We start from the raw sequence: 10,195 nt of genomic DNA on the forward strand, positions 1-10,195 counted from the left end.
TTGGGCAAGTTGTTTCACTTTCATTTTAAGTTGTTCATATATAAACAAAACCGTCAACCAATATTCATACTGGGAATTACACTCAGAACCGGTTGTTTATCATATATCATCATACCACTGATTTTACAGCACATAAATAATGAAAGTCTCTCTTTCAAATATTATGTCTTATCTTATTTTTTGCATCTACTGCATTGGCTAGGACTCTAATACAATGTGGAATAACAGCAGTGTTTCTTGACATTCTTGATTTGATCCTAATTTTAATGTTTCTATTTTGTCATTAAAAATGATATTGTTCTGGATTTCTGGTAGATATTAGTGAGAGTTCTGGAATTTCATTTGAATACTTTCCTTCCTACATATTAATAGGAAACTTCTGCTGCCAGTTCTTAGGAAAATTTCCTATTTAAAAAAGTTCTTCCATTTTCTACAATTCTTTATTTTCCTTCCAAATTGTATGACCATATGGATTCCAGAGTCCTAGCAACACTTGGCACAATGTCACACTTAAACAAAACACCTCTTGTGGCTCCCTGAAAAAACATGCCCATACTGCTTGTTTCTACTCCTTAGCCCATCATTGCTCTTACGCCAATTTATGCCACTCTTATGCCGTACATGCTTTTGTTCCCTGTACCCACCCCACACCACTAAAACTCCTCATGTTGAAGTTATCAGAGACCTTGATTGTGCCAAGTCCACTTGGTAATTCACTGTCCTCATCTCAGAGCATTAACTGTTATTATCCACTTGACCATCTTTCCTTCAATCCCTCTCTGTTTGGCATTGGGGCCATCATGCTCTTTTGACCTTATTCCCTCTTCATTGGCCACTCCTTTTTAGTTTTCTTTACTTGCTGTGTTGGTCTGTTCTTGTGCTGCTATGAAGAAATACCAGAGCCTGGGTAATTTATAAAGAAAAGAGGTTTAATATGCTCATAGTTCTGCAGGCTGTGCAGGGATGGCGCCGGCAACTGCTCTGCTTCTGGGGAGGCCTCAGGAAGCATTTACTCATGGTGGACGGCAAAGCGGGAGTGGGCGCATCACATGGCAAGAGTAGGAGCAAGAGAGGGAGTAAGAGAGAAAAGAGAGAGGTCCTAGACTCTTTTAAATAACCAGATCTTGTGTGAACTGAGTGAGAACTCACTCATCACCAAGGGGATGGTGCTAAGCCATTTATGAAGGATCCGCCCTATGACCCAGTCACCATCACCAGACCCCACCCCCAGCATTGGGGATTACATTTCAGCATGAGATTTGGAGGGGACAGACATCCAAACTATACCACTTACTTCTCTTCCTCATTTTTGTCTCTGTATGTGGAACGTCCTGGCGAGCTTGGAGCTCAGTCCTCAGCCCTCTTTTCTACCCAGTTCGATGGCTTCAAATACAATTTATTTGCTGACAACTTCTACATTTATGTTTACCAAACTTCTTCCTAGAGTATTCAAATGCATACTCCTATATCCATTTGGATATCTCAGAGACATCTCAACCTTAATGAAGCCAAAATCATACTCTTAATTCTCAGTCCTTCCGCCAAGTCTACTCCGTTTTCATCATTCCTTTCTTAGCTAATGACACTATTATTGGCTTATACCGCAATCTATAACTCATACAGGATTCTGTTCTTCCTCTTGCTTCCACAGTGGGTTTGTATGAACCAAACCCTACAGCCAAGTAACGTGATACATTTAATGAAGTAGTTGGCAGCTATAGCCTATTGGTCAAATCAAGTTTGCTGCCTAGTTTTTGTAAATAAAGTTTTATTGGAAAGCACCATACAATTCAATTGTGTTTTGTCTATAGCTTCTTTTGTGTTATAATGGCAGAGCTGAGTAGTTGAACAGAGATCATATGGAACAGAGATCAAAAAGCTTAAACTATTTACTATCTTGTGTTTGCTATAGAAAATGTTTGCCAACTCTTCTTTTAATTGGCTGGAATACCACTGACCCAACCTGAACTATGGGACTGACAATGTTTATGTTGAAATGGTTTCAGTTCTCTGCCATGGTATATCAAACTACCACCACATTTTGTGGCTTAAAACAATCATTTGTTGTTGTTCATGATTTGTAGACTGACAGGGGGTGGGAAGATCTTCTGTGTCACATGGTGTTGGCTGGAGAGCTAGACTTGGTGGTTGGAAGGTCCAGAATTGCTTCACTCCCATGGCTGACAGTTGGTCTCCACCTGGGTCTTAGATGAGGCTGTCAGCTGAAACCCTCATTTTTCTTTGATGTGGATCTCTCCATGTGACAGCTTGGACTTCCTCAGAACATGTCAGCTAGGTTCCAAGAATGGTCATTCTTAGAGAACAATCACCAATATGCAAGTGCTTATGAAGCCTCTGCTTTGCAACATTTAATAATATCAATTTGTGAAGAGGAGGGACTCCTCCTCAACTCATTCTATGAACCAGCATCATCCTGATACCAAAACCTGGCAGAGATACAACAAAAAACATAAACTTCAGGCCAATATCCTCGATGAACATTAATACAAAAATTCTCAACAAAATACTAGCAAATAGAATCCAGCAGCACACCAGAAAGCTAATCTACCATGATCAAGTAGGATTTATCCCTGGTATGCAAGGCTGGTTCAGCATATGCAAATCAATAAACATGATTCATCACATAAACAGAACTAAAGACAAAAACCATATAATTATCTTAATAGATGCAGAAAAGGCTTTGGATAAAATTCAACATCCCTTCATATCAAAAACTCTCAACAAACTAGGTATTGAAGGAACATACCTCAAAATAATAAGAGCCATCTATGACAAACCTGCAGCCAAAATCATATTTAGTGGGCAAAAGCTGGAAGAATTCGCCTTGAAAACTGGCACAAGTCAAGGATGCCCTCTTTTATCACTCCTATTCAACATAGTGTTGGAAGTCCTGGCTAGAGCAAACAGGTGGGAGAAAGAAATAAAAGGCATCCAAAAAGAAAGAGAGGGAAGTGAAACTATCCCTCTTTGCAGACTACATGATTCTATATCTAGAAAACCCCATAGTCTTACCAAAAGCTCCTTGAGCTTTTAAGCAACTTCAGTAACATTTCAGAATACAAAATTAGTGTACAAAAATCACTGGCATTCCTGTACACCAACAACAGCCAAGCCAAGAGCCTAATCAGGAACCCAATTCCATTAATAATTGCCACAGAAAGAAGAAAATACCGGGAATATAGCTAACCAGGGAGGTGAAAGATCTCTACAATGAGAATTATGAAACAGTGCTCAAAGAAATCAGAGATGACACAAATGGAAAAACACTTCATGCTCATGGTTAGGAAGAATCAATATTGTTAAAATGATCATATTGCCTGCTATTCCTATCAAATTACTAATGACAGTTTTCACAGAACTGGAAAAAATGATTTTAAAATTCATATGGAACCAAAAAAGAGCCCAAATAGCCAAGGCAATCCTAAGCAAAAGAAGAAAGCAGCAGGCATCATGCTACCTGGCTTCAAACTATACTACAGAGCTACATTAACCAGAACAGCATGGTTCTGGTACAAAAACAGACACATAGAACAGAATAGAGAGACTTGGAATAAGACCAAACACATACAACCATCTGATCTTCAAAAAAGCTGACAAAAACAAGCGATAGGGAAAAAACTCCCTATTCAATAAATGGTTCTGGGATAACTGGCTATCCATATGCAAAAGATTGAAACTGGCCTCCTTCTTTACACCATATACAAAAATCAACTCAAGATGGATAAAAGACTTAAATGTAAAACCTAATACTATAAAAACCCTGGAAGACAACCTAGGCAGTACCATTCTGGACACAGGAAAGGGCAAATATTTCATGATGAAGACACCAAGAACAATCACAAGGGAAGCAAAAATTGACAAATGGGATCTAATTAAACTAAGGAGCTTCTGCACAGCAAAATAAACTATCAATAGAGTGAACAGACAACCTACAGAATGGGAGAAAATTTTTGCAGACTGTATCTGACAAAGGCCTAATACCCAGCATCTACATGGAACTTAAACAAATTTACAGGAAAAAAGCAAATCACCTCATTAAAAAGTGAGCAAAGGCATGAATACTTTTCAAAAGAAGACATATGTGCAGCCAACAAGCATATGAAAGAAAGTCACTGATTATTAGAGAAATACAAATCAAAACCACAATGAGGTACCATCTTACACCAGTCAGAATGGCTGTTATTAAAAGTCAAAAAATGACAGATGCTGGCAAGGTTGTGAGAAAAGGGAACACTTATATACTGTTTTGGGAGCACAAATTGATTCAATCATTGTGGAAAGCAGTACGGCAATTCCTAAAAGGGCTGAAGACAGAACTACCATTTGACCCAGCAATCCCATTACTGGGTCTATACCCAAAGGAATATAAATCATTCTATCATAAAGACACATGCAAGCGCATGTTCACTGTAGCACTATTCACGATAGCAAAGAAATGAAATCAACACAAATGCTCATCAATGATAGACTGGATAAGAAAATGTGGCACGTGTACACCATGGAATACTATGCAGCCATAAAAAAGAACAAGATCATATCCTTTGCAGGAATATGGATGGAGCTGCAGACCCTTATCCTTAGCAAACTAACACAGAAACAGAAACAAATATCACATGTTCTCACTTGTAAGTAGGAGCTAAATGATGAGAACACATGGATACAGTGAGGGAAGCAACAGATGTGGGGGCCTACTTGAGGGTGAAGGGTGCCAGGGGGAGAGGATCAGAAAAAGTACCTATTGAGTACTAGTCATAGTACCTGGGTCATGAAATAATTTGTACAATAATCCCTCGTGAGATGAGTTTATCTATATAACAAACCTGTACCTAAAATAAAAGTTTTTAAAAAATTAATTTGGCCCAAATTGGTCACACGGCCAAGTTCAGAGTAAATGTGAGAGAAACACACAAAGGTGTGAGTATGGGAGGTGTGGTTCATTGGGAGCCCCAAAATACAGTGTACCTCGTGGTGGTTCCCTAAAAACCCAACAGAGGAGTGAATGAATGCTGGGCAGAGTTTTAAAAAATGTCTACTATGAGCTACGAAAGTTTTTTTTTTTTTTTTTGAGACGGAGTCTCGCTCTGTCGCCCAGGCTGGAGTGCAGGTGGCCGGATCTCAGCTCACTGCAAGCTCCGTCTCCTGGGTTTACACCATTCTCCTGCCTCAGCCTCCCGAGTAGCTGGGACTACAGGCGCCCGCCACCTCACCTGGCTAGTTTTTTGTATTTTTTAGTAGAGACGGGGTTTCACTGGGTTAGCCAGGATGGTCTCGATCTCCTGACCTCGTGATCCGCCCGACTCGGCCTCCCAAAGTGCTGGGATTACAGGCTTGAGCCACCGCGCCCGGCCCGAAAGTTTTAACTTACGAGTTGTTTGTAATTTGAATAAAATGTTGAATTTTATTAAATCCTTCTTGGCCAGGCGCAGGAGAATGGCGTGACCCTGGGAGGCAGAGCTTGCAGTGAGCCGAGATGGTGCCACTGCACTCCAGCCTGGGCGACAGAGCGAGACTCCATCTCAAAAAAAAAAAAAAAAAAAATCAATCCTTCTTTAGCACTTTTGAATTGGTTATATAATTTTTTCTTTTAGTTTATTAATATTGTTTCATAGTTACATAAATTCATTTAAAAAATTAATTCATTTAAAATTTGGACTATTATTTCATGCCTGGATGGAACTTTTTAATCATAATATATTATGTATTGTAGGATTCAATTTTCCAATAATTTATTTATGACTTTTGCATTTAAGATTATAAATAAGATTAGGGGATTTCAGTTCCTCTGGGAGGCCGCTGGTGGCTCTGATACTGCAGCTTCTGTTGTGTGGAACCTGCTGTGGCTGCCTGAATCATATAGAGGACGCCAGGACACCAGGAAGCTGGAAATGGACTCAGTGGGCTTTGAGAATGTGGCTATGAACTTCACCCACGAGGAGTGGGCTTTGCTGGGACCTTCCTGGAAAAATGTCTACAGAAATGCAATGCTGGAAGCCTTCAGGAATCTGGCCTTTGTAGTAATCAAATGGAAAGACCAGGACATTGAAAATCTGTCCCAAAATCTTGGGAGAAAGCTAAGAAATCATATGGTGGAGAGACTCTGTGGATGTAAAGGAGTCAATGTGGAGAAACCCTCAGCCAGAAAGCAGATTGTCATCTGAACAAGAAAATTTGTACTGGAGGCCGGGCGTGGTAGCTCACACCTGTAATCCCAGCACTTTGGGAGGTCGAGGCGGGTGGATCATGAAGTCAGGAGATAGAGACCATCCTGGCTAACACAGTGAAACCTCGTCTCTACTAAAAAAAATACAAAAAAATTAGCCAGATGTGATGGTGGGCTCCTGTAGTCCCAGCTACTCGGGAGGCTGAGGCAGGAGAATGGCATGAATCTGGGAGGCGGAGCTTGCAGTGAGCCGAGATCGTGCCACTGCACTCCAACCTGGGCGACAGAGCGAGACTCTGTCAATAAATAAATAAATAAATAAATAAATAAATAAAAGTAAAAAAGAAAGAAAAGAAAAAACTCATACTGGAGTAAAACCATGCAAAAGTAGTGTGTGGAAAAGTCTTTGTACATCATTCATTCCTTCATAGTTACATGAGCTCACTCTGAACACAAACAATATGAGTGTGCTGGGGAATATGGAGAAAAGCCAAGCTGGAGTGCAGTGGCACAATCTTGGCTCACTGTAACCTCTGCCTCCCGGGTTCAAGCAATTATCCTGCCTCAGCCTCCTAAGTAGCTGGGATTACAGGTGTGCACCACCACATCTGGCTAATTTTTGTATTTTTAATAGAGATAGGGTTTCACCAGGTGAAACCAGGTCAGACTGGCCTTGAACTCCTGACCTCATGTGATGCACCTGCCTCGGTCTCCCGAAGTGCTGGGATTAAAAGATGTGAGCCAATGCACATGGCACTAGTTTCTTTCAAATACATGTTAGAACTCACACTGGAGAAAACCCTTACAAATGCAAACACTGTGGTAAAGCATTCATTTCTTAAACTTACCTTTGGACATATGAAATCAGAATTCATGTTCTCGAGAAATCTCATGAGTGTAGGGAATATGGGAAAAGACGCAATTGTTCCAGTTTCCTTTGAAGACACAAAAAACGCGTAGTGCAGGAAACCTTCATGAATGTAAAAAATGCAATGAAGTCTTTAGATGTCCCACGTCCCTTCAAGCATATGAAAGAACTCATATTGGAGAAAAATCCTACGAATGTAATATATGGGGCAGAACCTTTAATTATCCCAGCTCCTTTTGAAGACATGAAAAACTCATACTGGAGAAAAATGCTATGAATGTAAAAGATGCAGTAGGACCTTTGGGTGGTGCAGTTCCCTTGGAAGACGTGAAAGAACTCACACTAAAGAGAAACCCTGTGACTGTAAACAAGGTGGGCAAGTCTTCAGTTTTTAAAATTACCTTTGACTACAGGAAATAACTCATTTTGCCCAGTGCAGTTAGTACTTTGAGAGACTGAGGCAGGAGGATCATCTGAGACCAGCGGTTTGCGACCAGCCTGGGCAACATAACAAGACCTTGTGTCAAAAATAAAATAAAATAAAATAAAGGAAAAAAAAAATTAACTGGGTGGGGTGGTATGTGCCGGTAGTTTCAGGTACTCAGAAAACGGAGGCAGGAAGATTGCTTGAAGCTGAGAGATGGAGGTGACAGTGAGCAATGATCACATCACTGCACTCCAGCCTGGGCAACATAGCAAGACTCTGTCTCAAAAAAAATAAAAATAAAAAAAGAAAAGAAAAAAGAAAGGACTGTCGTTTATACAGGAGAGAAATCCTGTGGATGTACAGAATGTAGGAATGCATTCGATTTTCCCAGTTTTCTTTGAAGACATGAAGAGACCCACCCTGGAAAACAATTCAAAGAATATAAAAAGTGTAATAAAGGCTTCCGATGTCCCGGTTCCATTCAAAACCATAAAAGGACTCACATTGGAGAAAAACCACCTAAATGTAAAATATATGGAAAAGTATTTAATTTTCCCAGTTGCTTTCTAACATGGCAAAGGGCTCTGGAGAAAAATCCTATGAATATACAGAATGTGGGGATGCTTTCCTTGCTGTCATCTCCATTCAAAGACACAGTGCAATGCATGTTGGAGATGAACATTATAAACTAGAAGAATGAATGCTGGGTGGAAGCCTTAGTAGTATGGAAAATACGGGAAAGTTTTTCATTTCTTTTTTTATTAGAAAAAGTATTTATTTCTGCTCCTTTCATACATCTTATTGTTCAGGAAACAGTCTTACATACATATCTGAAATAATCTACCATCACACACTCTAGTTAAATGCAAAGCACCATAGGTAAAGCTGATCAGCTGTCCACAGTTCTCAGCTTATGGAATCTTGCTTCTGGATTTTACGTTAATTTCTGAAAATCAGAAATGTCATCTCCAAAAAATGTTTAGGAGGTTGTAAAAAACAATCACTTTATTTGGTATGATAGTTGTAGATATGGAGTATATTTTCTTTAAGAAATGAAAACTAAAAAGAAAATGCCACTCAACATTGTTGGTATAGCAATAGGTCAGCAGGAAAAAAAATACTGTGATAAACTTGTCTCTTTAATACCAAGAAGAAATTCTAGTCCAAGCTTCAATACACTTCCTGTTTTTTCACTAGATATTTCTTTTACTGCTGCTTTTCATTCTTTTCCACATTTCATATTAGAGGATTGGTACAGCCTTTAAAACTTCATTGACAGGAGCAAATCCAGTATCCACTGATTTCTTCTCAAAGGCACTCTAACCCATCAGATAGCCTGGCAGTTTCATTCTCATGAATACTCTAGCCATGAAAAAACTCAGTAGGACACAGACGAATCCAATGAACAGAAGAAGAAATCTATTGAGTTTTGGGATATTTGGTGCATTTCATCGGTCCAGGATTATGAAACCTAAACCTCCCATTGTAAGTAGGAAGCTGAATGCAAGTCCTTCCATAATATATTGTCCATTTACTCTGCAGGCCAAGAAAGCTACTGGCCTCTGATGCCCATGTTCATCAGTCACAGAGCCAACACTTGGAGGTTCAACAGTAACATCATAAATTATTCCTCCGGTGACGAGGAAGTCAGACACCACCACCAGAGCATACACAGTCATGGCCGATGGCATGTGCAGCCAGGGCGGCTTCTTCAGCTTCAGGTTGGGACATTCGAGCACTAAGAACGGGACATGGTACAAAGTCTCCATGTTGGTGGCAGCAAGGGCAAGTTTTCCATTTTAATAATTTAAAAATCTTGTGAAAACTCCCACTGGAAAGAAATCCTACAAATGTAAGTACTTTGGAAAGCCTGATGTAAATTAATTATTGTAAAAGGCTCAAAACTCCAACACGAATGAATTATTATACAAAGTTATCAATATATGGTGTTTATCAGTGGTTCATTTTAAAGAGGATTTCTGGACGATGGATTTCTACTTTTTTTTTTTTTTTTTTTTTTTTTAGACAGAGTTTCACTCTGTTGCCCAGGCTGGAGTGCAGTGGCGCCATCTTGGCTTATTGCAACCTCTGCCTCCCGGGTTCAAGTGATTCTCCTGCCTCGGCCTCCCAAGTAGCTGGGACTTCAGGCGCCTGCCACCACGCCTGGCTAATTTTTATATTGTTAGTAGAGACAGGATTTCGCCAAGTTGACCAGGCTGGTCTCGAACTCGTGACCTCAGGTGATCCCCCACCTCAGCCTCTCAAAGGGCTGGGATTATAGGCATAACCCACCCTACTCAGCCAGATTTCCACTTCTTTTGCAAGGAAAAGTTGTGTTGAGAATTCTGTACATACTCTTAAAGCCATGGTACCTGAGGTTTAATGGGAAGTGTTTTTTTTTTGTTTTGTTTTGTTTTTTTTTTTTTGAGAGGGAGTCTCGCTCTGTCACCCAGGCTGGAGTGCAGTGGCCGGATCTCAGCTCACTGCAAGCTCCGCCTCCCGGGTTTACGCCATTCTCTCGCCTCAGCCTCCCGAGTAGCTGGGACTACAGGCGCCCGCCACCTCGCCCGGCTACTTTTTTGTATTTTTTTTTAGTAGAGACGGGGTTTCACCGTGTTAGCCAGGATGGTCTCGATCTCCTGACCTCGTGATCCGCCCGTTTCGGCCTCCCAAAGTGCTGGGATTACAGGCTTGAGCCACCGCGCCCGGCCAATGGGAA

The 10,195-nt window shown here is 40.5% G+C and overlaps 2 pseudogenes across 1 annotated transcript; one reads left to right on the top strand and one right to left on the bottom strand.

Annotated features, from left to right (window-relative positions):
* The first annotated feature begins 5,906 nt into the window (after window positions 1-5,906).
* Window positions 5,907-7,492, top strand: LOC104676592 (annotated as a pseudogene).
* A 1,179-nt stretch (window positions 7,493-8,671) lies between these two features.
* Window positions 8,672-9,295, bottom strand: LOC104676568 (annotated as a pseudogene). The gene has a single exon (XR_749936.2). The product of XR_749936.2 is annotated as an oligosaccharyltransferase complex subunit OSTC pseudogene (transcript).
* Window positions 9,296-10,195: the final 900 nt, after the last annotated feature.

This window comes from Rhinopithecus roxellana, chromosome 11 (genome assembly GCF_007565055.1).
Source record: "Rhinopithecus roxellana isolate Shanxi Qingling chromosome 11, ASM756505v1, whole genome shotgun sequence".
NCBI lineage: Eukaryota > Metazoa > Chordata > Mammalia > Primates > Cercopithecidae > Rhinopithecus > Rhinopithecus roxellana.